We start from the raw sequence: 15,641 nt of genomic DNA, 5'->3' as shown, positions 1-15,641 counted from the left end.
TCACTAGTTCGTAATGTAAATTAGAGGGCTTAAGACAGCTGTTAGCTAAGACCTCACCACACACCACACGTTGTGGCTGTAGAAATTCAGGTTCGTCAGTTTTACGTGTTTATTGATTACTGCTCGCCCTTCTGTACCTTTTTCTCAGTTGGTCCCCATATTTTTCCTTATTTTTTCCTCTGTTCATCCGTTACTCTCTGTTTTAACATTAGGCTCCCAGTATCATTTGTGGCAAGGTGAATACGACCAAAAACTTAGAGTACTCAAGGAAACTAACAAGCTATCGTCATGAGCAATATGTTTTCCCATCTCTTTATTTAGTATCTCTCCCCCTGTTGGTTTTCCCTTATCTATGCAGAATGTCCATTGTGAAAACACAGGAATACATCAACAATAAACTACCTCTAATAACTGTGTCAATGCTCCAGAGGCAGTCTCTGATATTTTGTGTGGATCGATACATTGACGTTTTTTTATTTAATTTTTTAGTCATTACAGATTTTTTCACAAACCCCAAGAGCTCAACCTGCACACAATAGTTTGAACACGACAAGAACATAGAGTGCAACTCAGAATATTCCACTATCTTAATCCTTGTATTCCCTTCTCTTCCTTGCTGCTGTCCTATTTCCTCTTGCTTGCTCCACTCAGCTACCTGCTGCTCTCCTCTCCTACAATTTCACATATCCTGCTCACTGTGCTCTTGGCCAAAGCTACTTCATTCCCTTTCTGTTATTCTCATCTCTTTTCTACCTCTGCCTCTTCTGTTTCTTTTGCTATCCTTTACAGCATGAACTCTATACATGTTGCTCAGAATTCCTACATCCTATACCCCAGCTTCTATCCCTGCAGCCACTGTTGGCTCATCTGTCTGTAATTTGGTCTGTGTTTTTGACACAGATGTGTTACTTAGGGGTGAGACAACAGGTGTCCAATCCATTCTATTGTACCACTGACTGGCATTGTCATCCTTTAGCATGCTTTCTAAATCTCATACTCTTCCCTGAATATATTAAACTCTTCAAATACATTAAGATAAACTGCCCTTCCACGCAGCTTACATGAGAGCTCCAAATCTCTTAGTACTGCAACCCCTCACTTTAAGAGCAAATGCTATATGTGTTTTCTTTTAGATTTTCACTCTTATGAGCTGGGCTCTCATAAATCATTTTCAACATTCTTTTCTTTCATCTTCTCAAATGAGGAATTTACTTTTTATTTTTATTACATTAATTTTTTTATAATAAATATTGTGTGTTAAGTACATAAAATACAGGTTAGTACCTAATATTTATGCATTTGCTAATGATTATAATGATGTAACTACGTACTGTAAATAAGCACTCATTGTTTATTTATAGGCTAATTACTTTAAATATATTACTCAAATAATTAACCATGAGTATTATTGCTTTCATACTTGGGTACCATTTTTTGTTACATTAAGGGGACGTTTGGGAATATTGGGGAACATTTTTGAAGGAACCAATTAGAGATTATAACATGGGAAGTATGGATTTAGTAATTTAATTACTAATTTTGTAGAGTAATGGAAGATATTCATTTTCATTGTAATGGTTTTCACCTTCTGAGTGGTTTTCAAGGAACGAATTAAGCTTGTATAACGAAGGATTACTGTATTGGAAAAAAAGGAGGGGGTGAATAAATTAAACACATTAAGTAGAATTACCCTGAGAAATCTGTTCCAGATACCAGCTTGACTAGCATGACATTTATAGAAGATACCAGAAATTCCCTCTATACCCAGGAATAAGTCCTTCATAATTAAGAAGTGACAAAGATTTATTTACATTAATTACAAAACAAACACAAAATGTAATGCAGACAAGCTATTACCCAAAAATTATTTACAAAGACTGCAAGTTCCTGACTCCAAACTTTCTACAGCCCAAAGATGGACAAACCTTAATTAATGAAAACTGACCAAGATACAGGTCTTACAAAACAAACAGGACAGTCTGCACTCTGTGGCTCTTAAACTGGTGCAAAAGAATAAAGACTAGTTCTCTAAACTAGATAATGCATCCCAGAGATTCAAGCTCAGTTTGGTGGGTATTTAATGTAAATACTGTAAAAATAAAAACAGGTATTTTACTATAAATACACTGATATCATACCCTTTGATGGTACTTATTATGTTTTAAGTTTCAGCTCTCAAAGATACAGTAGTTGAAGCTTTGGCCTGGTGGAGTTCACTTATAGAACTGGAGATGGAGAAAGAATTATGGTGGCCAAAGTTCTGATATACTAAGTTAGACTTCTAGACTGGCTTTTCACCACCAAGCTTGCGATTTCATCGGTTTATCTAGGGGTCTTTTACATAGGTGTCTGTCTATTTGTAACATCAACTTCCTACTGCAGTGTGCATCCTCAACAGCTAACTCCTTTACTCTACTCTGCTCTGGAGGAAACCCATGTGAACACTGGGAGAATATACAAACTCCATGCAGATAACACCCCAGGCCCAGAAATCAACCCAGGGTTCCAACGCTGTGCCACAATGACACCCTATTAAAACTAATAACAAGGATATTAATTATAATCCCGCTTTTAACCCCTGGGATGAGATTTCACTTTCTACTTACCATAAAGTTTTATGCATAATGAGTCAGTCAGTCAGTGGTATGATAGAATGAATTGGACACCTGTTGTCTCACCCCTAAGTAGCACACCTGTGTCAAAATTCAAGTCCAAAGACAAACTTGTAGGTTAATTGTCTTCTGGGAAAATTGGCCCTGATTTAAGTGTGTCTTGTACCTGTTGTTTGCTGGAATAGGCTCTGACTCCCCTGAGAAGCTATGCTGGGTTAAGAGGTTAGAAAATGGGTGCTTTTTTTAGTTTTAAAATCAAGAATGTAGCATTTTGTCTTTTTTAAATGAAAATGCAAACGATTTGTTTTTGTGATCTGTATATTACCAGGCACCTGTGCAAAACCATATATTGATAGACATTAAATATGCAACACATACAATTGGCTCCAAGACTTATTTGTGTTTTAGTCCAATGTGTACTATGAATCATACACATACTGCATATGGAAAAAGACATGCACATTTAAGTAGTTATCAGTTTTTTTCTCCCTTAAAGGTAGAAGTTTCAATCATCTGGGTTTAGATTAATGCCAGACAGTGTTATTTTACTTTAAAACAAGTTATTTGATTTTTTCTCTCCCACTCTTACATACAGTATCTGTCATTTCCTGAGGAAGTTGCTTTTAATTCATGTTACTGTACATGAAAGAAGGAACTAGTTAAGAAACATATGAAAACTTTTGCTAGAATTGTTTGGCAATTCCCAGTCCTGCCATTCCTTTAGGTTTACCCGAGGTTCTGGAGGGTTGCTTGTATTAATTTGGGGCTGTCATCTGGGACTTCCTCATGAATGGTGCATTCTCCAAGTCAGCCTTCTGCAGCATGTGAGATAACTGAGGAAAAAAACCTGCCAGACAATTAAGATTCCTTATGTTGTGAGGATAAGTGGTATTAAAAGAGCCATATGCTTCATTGATGACTGCAGGAATAAGCCTTCTTTACATCATACAAATCTTTTCTTCAAACTTTTTTGTTCTGCTTTTGGATATAGTTTCAGACCATGATGTTCCAAAAATGTGGATGTACCGTGTACAGGAAATGCAGAAAAGGCGTTCAGTTTCCATGTCACAGTAGGTAGCTGTGAAATCACAGCACTTTCACACACCAGATTTGAGGCCACCCAAGTATCAACAAGTGCCTTGAGAACATTTCTCACATTTGCTCGAGAATGAGACTTTTAGAAACTGTGGTGATGTGAACTTGATCCAAGAAGGCTTAGAGTATGGTGTGAAACTTGCATTGCTCCTAATTATCCCTCCTTCTTCCTGGCTGGGATTCTTTCATAATCTTGAAACACCAGACAGCACTTTCCTTATAAAAAGTATCTTTAAACAGTGGTAACTGTTCTAGCTTTTTTCTTCTGTTAAATAACTTGAAATGAAAGGTCTCTATGGTAAATGTATGCAATAATGCTTAATCTGTGCTTTCCCTTTATTTATATTTATTTGAACTTCAAACTTCTCACACTTTTAAAATATATGGATTTTTCCCTCAGTAATGAGATTTAAATGATATTTCCTCTAGTGTGTATTGATATGAGCTATAATGCATGATACTTTTGCTGGAACATCTCATCAAAATATGTTTTATTTGACATATTTTGATAAGAATAAAAACAATCTAATATGCTGCTTGATTTACATACCATATTACAAAAAATAATGAAGATCGTACTCACATAGACATTTTTCATTAGGATATATGAATGAATATCAAGTTGCATGACTGTAAGCAGTGTAGTTTGGAGTCAGTATATCACATCCCTTATGCATCAACAAAAACAATGTTATTTTGTACTTTTTCGTTGATATTACAATCATGATTTTCAAATGGTTTAGCAAATCCTTTATTACTTTCCCATACTTTATTAGAATTTCATTGTGACCTATTTTGTACTTAACTCTTCTTTTACCATGATACACTATGTTTAAAGTTAAAGCTTAGATTTAAGCTAAAACTAATCTCAAAAACGTTTATGGGCAAATTAAGCTAAAACAAAAAATATAAATCTCTATAAATATCCAATTGTGTACTCTTTGATTTCAGTTCTAACACCTGTTTTCATCCTGTTCATTTAAAGTCCCATCTCATGTTATCTCTGAAAAGACAGCCTATTAGTGCTCTTACATTAAAATAGCCACTAAAAATTTACCAGGAATGTAAAGAAATCACCATACTAGGGTCTGTATATCTTTAAACAAAGAACCAATCAATTGCTCCATTCTCCTAATCTTGAGGCTGTGGGATATTCGACTTACCCTTTCCAATGGCAAGATACTGTACTTGTTTAAATGTAGCACTTCAGAAAGCATTCCCTCTAGATCCTTCCACTTTGAATTTCAATGAACCACCCCAATCTAATTTGTTCCATTCTGAAAAAAATGTTTCATTGTTATTATTGTTAATAACGATATTTACTTAGTATGTACACTGCTATGTAAAAGTTTGTCCGACTATGTAAAAAAAAAAGTATGTCAGTATGTCATCTTAGACACAATCAGGTCTTACAATATACAGTATGTGTGATATGAGCATCAACAATTCCTCAAACCCTTTGCTACTATAACAATGCCATAGCTTTGGTGAGAACATATCAAAACTTTAATTCACACTTATCAGAATCACTTGGTCATGACAACTCAGTATACAACATGTAAACTATACATGAACAGTCAATATGAAATGTTAAGTAATCCATTATATTTACCAATCAAATCTAATTGACTTATCATCAGATGTTATTTGTCACATCTACAAAGCTCAAAGGTTTCTATTTGTACATAAAGATACAGATCAGTCACCTGAACAAAACAAAATGATGTAGAATGTTGCCATAGACCTGTTTCCACAAAAGATGGAGAAAAAAAACTTAGAGAAGAGTAGAACAATTCTGTTTCAACATTAATTATGAAGAGAGTAGAACAATGCAAAGACCCAAGGATTTTTGTTCAGCAGTATATGGTGTAGGGAACTTTTATAATTTACAAAGAAAAAGTATAGTTACAAAGTTTCACTCTGAAGACTCACATATTTTAAAAATTGCTCACATTCAATCAATTTTAACATTTTAAATCAAGCATGTTTTAAAACTTGCTTAGGCTTTATTTTTATTCAGTTTGTCTTTGGCTCAGCAAGTTATATATGACCTTCTCGATGAGTTGTACTGAGTTTTCTATAGATCTTTAGCTTTACTAAAGAGTTTATACATAGGGAAGAATTGGCAAATGTCCCAAACAGAAATGTTTAGGTTTTATTTCATGCATACTTATGTATACATTAGACATATATCTTTGCAGCTGTTATGATTACGTGGAAGTTCAAATACTTTACCCCATGCCTATGGTTTTGTTTGCTTAGCTTGTGTGGGAAACCAAGATCTCATGGCTGTCAATCCTCAGCCTCAGTGGAGGCCACTGAACAGGTTCACTTAATTTTTTGTCTGACTTGAGTTTTAAGGCCTGTTAAATAAAATCATTTATAAGTAAAATAACATGTGTTGAAAATCATCCACTGGGTATAAAAAGCTTTTAATAGTAAATGTATGAAGCTATATGTTAGGTTTAACTTGGCATTCAAACAACATGCTTATTTTAAAGAGGTATACATGTGAAACCTTATCAGATTCTAAGATCAATTGCCAACTAATATTATTTACCCATTAAATTAAAAACATGATATGGTAGATCTTTTTTTCAATGTATGCTTCATGACACAGCCTTCTGTATAAGAAATGTCTATGGAGATACAGCAGTATAGTAACAATTCTAAATGGATTTATAGCAAATATGTGAATATTCATTTGTTACTGGAAATGTATGGCTTTGTAGGACTCTCTAAAGTTAGAGCTATTTCTGAAGTACCTAAAAATGAATTATCTAAAAGGAGAGATCACTGTAAATTTTAGTAAATGTTTTTCGTGCTCATATACTGTGATATCTTTCCCATTTAGCAAACCTTATAAAACCAAAGGACCAATAAGGCCTTATTGGCAATTTTTGCTTAAAGACTGAATTGATCTACTCTCCAGAGGATCTGTACCCAAGAGGAATCTGCACAGTCTAACTGCTACTGGCTCTGTGCCCAGCAACAGCATGTGCTTGACAATGTATTTTCATTTCAGTAGCGAAACTGCTCTACAGAAACACACAGATCTATGGTTGCCAACTGGCCCTATATTTTTGGCAGTTAAACTTACTGCCATATCTAAATGAAGCGCTATATAAACAATAGCCTTTGCCGAAGCTTGCTATATTATTTCTTTTATTCTACTTTGCTAACAACTTCACATGCATTTCTCTGTGGATTAATCAAGTTATCAAAAATATGTAAGACCATATGATGCAATAGGTTGCAATAGTGTGGGCAAGAATGTGAAGAACAGATGAAAGATATATATTTTGACCTTTTGGCATCCCTTTGTTTTCTCTTATTATTTTTCTTTTGACATCAAATAATCTTTCAACATGAAAGACTTTAGTAAAAATACAAAACATTGTCACCATTTCTATATATACTTGTGTACAAACTGTGTTATTAAATCCATTACAAAGATGCTTCTTGGATCAAGATGTCCCTAATTTACAGTACACATGGGTGGCTAATTAGATTATAAAATAAAACATCACTTATGTCTCTGAATACCTACTGTATTATCAATTTACATGGATAATTTTCAGGGATAATTCAGGAAACCTCTGTTCACTATGAATAAAAAGAAAAATACATATAAAGAGTTAAGTGGTTTAAAGAAGCTATTGTTTTCTTAAATGATGTGTCACAGGTAGATCATTTGTATGATTAAAATCTAAAATAATATTGTACTTAGTTCTTCCATCATAGTAAATTACAGTTTTAAAGTCACTTACAATAATGAACAATTAGAGGAAATCTTTCACAGACTTTATATAAACTTCTTTGGATAAATTTGTTCTTTTTTCACACTTGTTCATTATTAATAAAGTTATCGTGACCTGTGGTATTTATTTATGTTCCCTTTACGCAAATGTTTATGCTTTGAATACTACATATAATATGAAAAATTCTGTGATGAAATTCTACAAAGCACAGACCAAAAGTGAGATGCATAGCAATTGTACTGTATATATATATACTCTATATAGTTTAATCATATACTGTATTGTTTAAGTCAAATAACACACATAGCATAAATGCTGACAGATATAAAACAGATACTTATTTGATCTCTTAAATGACTAGAGGTGTAGCTGAAACACAGTTAAGTGTTGGCATTATTATCTGCTATTACTAAGGATGTGAACGATGTTCATTATTTGAGAACATGAATAAAAAGTAATTTCATTCACAGTAGAATGTGCTGTTGGTTCCATTTGTGGTATGCAGATACCTGAAATTATCCTGCACCTTGTAAGGAAGGGAAAGTCATTTGGACTCATTTGCCTTATCAAGTAACTCCTATTAACAGGTGTTCTTTGGAGGCAAGCAGATAATGTCAAAACTGATCTTTATCTGGAAGGGCTCGACAGTCACAAAACATCTGCTGTGGGAATTCAGCTTGACACTGAGATTGGAGGATGCCATTCTGCCACCAGTTTTTGTTGTTGTTATTGAGAAAAGGTCTCTCTATTTGAGTTATTGTATTTGTTATTTATATCTTCAGCTGTTAAAAACAAAATCCATGTGTGCCTGCTTAGAACTAATACACAAAGAAATACAAATAATAAAGTTGTATTGTTTTCATGTGTTGTTAATATTTAGTATGGATGAACTTTTAAAAAATTAATTATACACAATTTAAATATAAAATGCATAAGTCATATATTTAAGGGGAGCTGTACTGGCTTTAATAACTGCTATCACATGATCATGTCTTTCCCTCTGAAATCTACAAAGAGTTTTCAGAGTGGTAGGCTTTTCTCTTTTTTAAAATTACTTGAAAGTGGAGATTCTGAAAATGCCTCTGCAGCTGCTTAGTGTAGTTAGGGCTGTGGCTCTGCATGAACCAAGGGAGCAGGGGGATATGGAGGATCTTCCCATTAAACATAAGTATTGGTTTGCACTCTAGGAATCTCTTAGCTCTCCATTCACAAGTGGGACATGACTGACAGACATGTTCCAAACCATCTGCACAAAGCATGGCCCACAGCACTATATCTCCATCCCTGTTCTTCTTTGTGAGTCCAAGGCACTTTCTGTCACAATTTTACTTTCTGTCACAATTTGTACTTCAGGCCTTTATTCAGACAGATGTTGATGTGATATGGAAAAACATTTAGAATATTTTCAGTAGGAGTACTACACTTTTTTAAGGAAACTATGTCAACTTGAAACTAAAAATTCTTAAAATATGGAAATATGTAGATTTGTACTGAATGCCGGTAGCTTAATAAACAAGTTAAATATAAAAGCCCTATAAGTGTACCATAATTTAATGTCCCTGATAACTGAGATTTGTAATGTTAAAATATGTTATTCATCTTACTAATAAGTAGAGTAGAAAAGTAAGTGGCAATCTTCTGAAAAATACAGTAAATTTATGTACTTAATGTTAACCATCTGTGATATGCATTATTGCAAATTTACCTTTTTAAACAGACTGCAAATTGTTTCTTACTGTAAACTTTCTGCTGTTGTACTAGAGTTGCCATTGACTCCTACATATAGTGCTGATAATGTGAAGATGTCTGTAGGTATATCCTGCACCTCATATGACACCACATTAGGTCATAAAGTTAAGGCTGGCTGTCAATAGAAATTAAACATGAGATATTTATTCAAGTAGGTAGCTGCATCAGCATGCGTAGGCTGTAATGGAACAAGTAAAGGTTTACTCTATGCTGAAAAGAGAAGAAAAGAAACACAAAGTTTTGGCTGTGGAGCCTTCTTCAGGTGACATGAGATAGTTATGTTCACCAATGAAGTGCTGTTATATCACAAAAGATACCATAAATGTAAATATTTATTTAAATATTAAAGAAAATTGAAGTGAATAAAGCTGATATCATGCAGTCAGATTTGTGATGGGACTGTCCCTGCACTGCCCCAGCAGTGTAAGTGATCCTATGTGTTTAGTTTTACAAACAAACATTTTAGAATATACAAGGTAGTAATCCTCTTAATAGGGTATCAGGTCATCTGTTCCACCATCTCATCCTACCAGGAAGCAGTTTCTTTTAAAAGCTCCAATCAATCATTTTAAAACAACACATCCTCAGTGTATCAAACAAGCATTCACCTGCTGTCAAGAAAGACTAAACCTGCAATAATGGATAGCAGCAGAAAGGGTGCATTTATCTTCACCCTCTGGCTATGAGCACTTGAAACACTCAGCTCTGCATGGCTAGTGTACCCTTTTCTATACCAACAATCAAACCCCTTTCATATGAGAGCCACGGCAATATCTATCATAGAAGGAAATGTTCTGTCAGTGGAATAATGGAATATCTTTTAAAACTACGCCTGTACAATTCAATACAATACCTCATCAGAGAAGGATTTCTGTAATAAAATCCTATCTACATTCATGATTGCTTTTCTTTATGTAGATTGCCCTTTTTTCTTTTTCAACCAGGAACAAAACTGAATCAAAGAAAAAGTCTTATAAGGGTTCTCATAGAAGACATACAGTAGATAATGAACAGGCTGGGTTTATTGTTCATCGTTGGGCCTTAATTATTACACTAAGCACATACTGGAATGTATGCAAGAGTACAATTCAACAACAGCTAGATAGTTCTATAATATTTAGTATGAACAAGTCTTGATATGAATTATCAATTATTCCAATAGACAAAAGCAAAACAAGTAAGTAAAATATGACTTTAAATGATGATACATATGTATAGAAAGAAGATAATATATGGAGATTAGAGAACAAAGTTCTGAAGACATAACAAAAATTCATCATTGACCTTCCAAACATTTCATCAAGGTATTAATATAAAAAAGAAAAAGATAGTTATTTGAATGTATTATTTTATTTTCAGAAGACATTTAAACGCTGTTCTTAGTCATACTATAGAATTTACAGTTAGAACAGACCTACAGTATGAGTGTCGTTCATCTACATGAACAAGTGTGGTCTACATACCAGGTTACCACCATACACATCAGGGTGCAAAACATTTCCTATTGCCAGGCCTTTTGGTTTCCCAAGCTCAGTGAGTCTATTTTCTTTTAGTGCTTACTCAGGTTTTAACAAGACTCCTCATTCTTTGGAACTACCCCTGGGCAGCAGTCACAGACAGCACAAGGACCATAAGTGGAAAGACTGAGCCATTCTAAATTGAAGTGGTTAATATAGAATGAAGGGGACGTGTGATCAAATGCAGACCACAGCTACATAACACTTCCTGGGGGCAGAATGCTTTTTTTATGACAGAGTATAAAATAGAAGGACTTTTCACTCCTGAGCTTAAGAAAAAGGAAGGAAATTTATTGTCCAGAATAAAGGTTTTTAACAAGTTAAAGACAGAACTGAATAGGAAGGTGGTTTTTCAGTACAGAAAGTCCCTAATACATTACAGGGTGCATGAAGACTAAACAGCATTTGTTTCCGTTGTTTTTTATGACTATATGTCTTTTTGGAAAGTAGAATGGAACATATTTTAGCACAGATATGCAGAGTGTTCACAGAGTGTTCTGTGTTTAAAAACTGCAGCTTTATTTTAAATAATCTTGGTAAAATAATTCTAAGAAATTGGCAGTTTTTGTTTAATATCACTATTACAATGATACTTTTAAATAAACATGGGTGTAACATTGAAAGACAAATGTTCTTCAACAAAAAAAAAACATAAACACAAAACTTATAACAGAAGTAAATAAAACAAAATCAGTTGATGTGTGTGTGCATCTGGATTTCAGCTGTATACATTTCTATAACCTCTGCACTAACCTCTCGTAAATATTAGAAGCTTTAGAAGGTAGGTGACCCTAAGGAACTGCTCTTTTTTCTGAAATAAGCTATTTTGTTTACAATAACACAAACGTCTAGCTAATTAGAATAGTCAGACACAAAAAGAAAAGAGAAATAAAAAATAAAAGATCATCCTTGGGGAGAAATGTTCTAAAAATAGTGATGGTTAAAAAAAGAAAAAAAAAACAGGAAAACAATATCATAACAGTAGAGAGTAGATGCAAAGTATTAAACAGGCATATTTTTAAAAAGATGTGTCTACTGAAAACATTCTTTGAATTAACAGACTACAACATGAAGAATACAGATTTATTAGAATTATATCAACCTCAAAAGTAAGGATCTGCAAACTATCACCAATAGTGTAAATATTTAAACATCACGCTGGAGCAGCAGCCAGAGCAGTGACTTCAGTGATACACTAAAATAAAATGTAATATGCGCTGGTTAATATTTCTTTTATGAATTATTTAGAGGTCTTCCTGCTTAAAATGAAATAAACTCCCCTATGAGATGTCCTTGGAATGGAAAAAAGCAAAAGTGGACCCTGAATCAAAATAACCTCCTAGAGGTGCAATAATGGAATATGAGTTTTATAATGATTTTAAACATGTGTACAGTTAGTCCTCAGTAAAAAATAAAATAAAGAGGTGAGGCAAAAAGATGAATTACTGTAGCAACAGGGATGACTGGGTTTGGGTATTTTTAGTTAGAGTATGAGCCCAACTATTTGGGAATTATTAAGTCGTCTGTGGGCAATGTCAATATAATTTCCTATGTAGACCTATAGGACATTTCTGTTACAAGTGTAAGAGCCATCAGACTTCTGGTACTAAATTCCATTTAATATGTATGGAGACAGACCCAGATGTGTTCGTCACAAGATTTGAGTGGCTTCTGCTGCTATATGTGGATTTAGATTGATCAAACGTGCTATCCATACATTTTCTAACTGCTTTAACCAATACAGGGTCGTGGGAAAGCCAGATCCTATTCTGTCAAGAGACAGGTGTAGGACTGAATACACCTTGCACAGGATGCCTGTCCATCACATGGTCCCCCTACACACAAACACTTATACTAGGGCCAATTATCTCAGAAGCCAAACAACCTATCAGGAGGAAACCCATGTGAACACAGGGAGAACATACAAACTTCACACAGATAGCACTCAAGGTATGGAATTGATCCCAGTGCCCCAGCACTGTGAGGCAGCTGACCACTGTGCTACTGTGCTACCACTTACTGTAGATATGTTATATGTTGCAAAATTAGATAACTTCATTTTTTTCTAAATGATGCCCTGCTCCATCAAAAAAAGTCACCTACTAATTGTGCTTGGTATATTTCTTCACAGCTGTATTATTATTATGTCAAAGCTTTTAATTTTAAAATGGGAGAGTGTATCCTACAGTGTGGAGATCACAGATTCAGACAAAGCCATGTTTTTTGCCTGTTGTGGCCTGCAAGCTTTAACGTTGATGCGTAACTCACTGAGCACGTCTGCTGGGAAGGGAAAGGTCTGCTTCGCACGCCTCGGTCAGATCTATGTGAAACTGGTTGGCACTTATCCTCTTGTTGACAACTAAGCACTTCTCTTCCTGTTTAATGTTCACAGGAAGAAAGGAAAGGGCTAGACCTAGCATGCTAAAACTATACTGTACATTGCAAGAAATGTGTGTGTGAGTTTATAGCTCTCTTAGTCCATTACAGTGGTGCAGCAACAGGTCTAGCAGAATCAGAATTTCTTTATTCCAGACCGAAGTATTAATAGTGGAAAATAATTGCCAGTTATACATACAAACAGCAGAAACATACTGTAGAAGCATGGTGACTGGTCTTGGAACGACAATAAGGTTGATATTTATGTGTATTCAGTATCCTAAGCCGGCGTGAACACTGCAGTGGTAAGGTGGAAGTGTAAGTATTACATTTCACACTGAAAGGGACAATAAAGATGACAATAAAGAATAATATATGAGAAATAAAATGATAACAAATGTTTAACTGGAGGTAGTAGCTTCCTACACATGTCCACTTTGAGAGCAATTCTCAAGCTGTGCCTCTATGTCTTTCGGTTTTGTATTTTGTACATTACTGCTTTAGTCCCTTCCATGTCTAGGGCTTTTCTGCAGCAGTCCTAGGATTGATACTATTGTGCCTGAAAACTCTGTAACAACCATATATTTTAAGCTCTTATATACAAGCTTAGAACAAACATTAGCCTCACCTCTTCTGTTTTATTCTATTACTTTCGTCTGGGGAATCACAAACACCTACCTTGGCAGACCTGTATTCTTTTGGTTTCAATTACACCATAATTATGGCACACATGACTACAAGTGCCATACTTTTTATGTCATCTGATATTATTTCAGGTCCAGCTGTGTGCAAATATGAAACTTGATTGCCCATGTATATTCTGCTATTACATTTTTTCAATGCAAAAAGGCATTAAATGATTATGAATTTGTATTCATCACTTATTCTACAGTAATAAAATTTGAAAATGATTATTTTTGATGATCTATAGTAATCCTACAATTAACCAATTTGCTTCTGAAAAATAAAACACATATAAGGTTATATGAAGAATCAAATCAGATATAAAACATGACTTACACAATAAAATTATAGTTGTTTTTTTTACCTGTAATGGCTATGGCAAAATATCATAACCTTATATATGTCATGGGACAGCATTCTTTCATTCCATTCTTCAAAGGTAACTTTAGGAAAGTGATTTGTGCTTGAAGAGTTCATTTTTCACTTTGATAATGGTCCCCAACTCAAAGCCACTTAAATTGATTACATTGGAAAAAATAATAACACATTGTAACTTCTTGCATTGGTCTCCCCACTCATGTAGCAAGAGTTAACAGGAATGTCAAAGTCTTGCAAACAGAATTAGCTTGTTCTAATGGATGATAAGGAATGATTGGGCATAATCACATGTTGAAATGGTGCTCAAGATCCATCCATTCATGTATTTTGTAAGCACTTAATCCAATACGGTGTCACAGAGGAGAGGTGGGATACATCCTGGATGGAATGCTAGTCCATTGCAGGGAAGACAGACACAAAAACACATATGCTCACACGTACACCATGGTGAGTTTTCCGCAAGCCAGTTGTTTTATCAGCATGTCTTTGCACTATGGATAGAAACGAGCGCCTGGAGGAAACCCACGCTAATACGTTGAGAACATACACGTTCCATGCAGATAGCACACCAGGACACCAACACTGTAAGGGAGCAATGCTAACCTCTGTCCTGAGTGCTAAAGACGTGCAACAGAATTCCCAGAGAATGTGTTCCTGTGATTGCTGACAAAAGGGGGCAATCTGATGAAAAATGAGTGCAGGGAAAACAATCATCTGCTGCATTTTCCTTTCAGAAAGTAAATAAATTTACATCCAAATCAACAGCTGGTAATCCTCCTATCTGCGTTGTATTTCAGTAAAATTTCCACACATGCCAACAATATAAAGTGCCATTATGTACAGTATCTGTTTTTTGGGGTATTTTTCTTTTTGTTCTTTGTTTAGGTAATTAGGTTGAAAAGGCACATACTGATACTGTAAGTCCGAACAAGAGAGGATGAAACAAAGGACATGCTTAGAAATGAAAGATTAAGAAAACTGAAAGTACAAAGGTTTTAAAGGGGTTAAGTAAAAAAAAAAACCCTTTTGAACGAAGAATGCAGTTTTAAACTAGCTATACGTCATGTGTAAGGATCATGCTATTATCACACATTTTCACAGTGCATAGAACCATGGAAGGCTCAGACCCTGCGGGCACGCAATTGCTCCATTTACATGGTGGCTTCAGATTTCAACATCTTTTGACAGCATCTTTCAACATTTTCACAAATATGTAAACAGGAGAGCTGCCAACATTAATAGCAAAACGTGCAGAGAATCTAATCTCTCTTCACCTCGTGGACTGGGAATATCATATTAAAATACCATAAAAGAAGATAATATTCTTTTACTCTAAATATATCTGTTATTGAAACATTCAAACACATTGCTTATTTTCTTCATTTAATCCATAGTTTGCAGTTAGAAAGCCATGTTTTTTATTTTTCGCTGTAGTATACCATGACTCACTGTACAGTAACAAATACAAC

The sequence above is a fragment of the Atractosteus spatula genome, chromosome 8 (genome assembly GCF_055471065.1).
Source record: "Atractosteus spatula isolate fAtrSpa1 chromosome 8, fAtrSpa1.hap1, whole genome shotgun sequence".
Lineage (NCBI taxonomy): Eukaryota > Metazoa > Chordata > Actinopteri > Semionotiformes > Lepisosteidae > Atractosteus > Atractosteus spatula.
Note: the sequence above shows the minus strand (reverse complement) of the source record.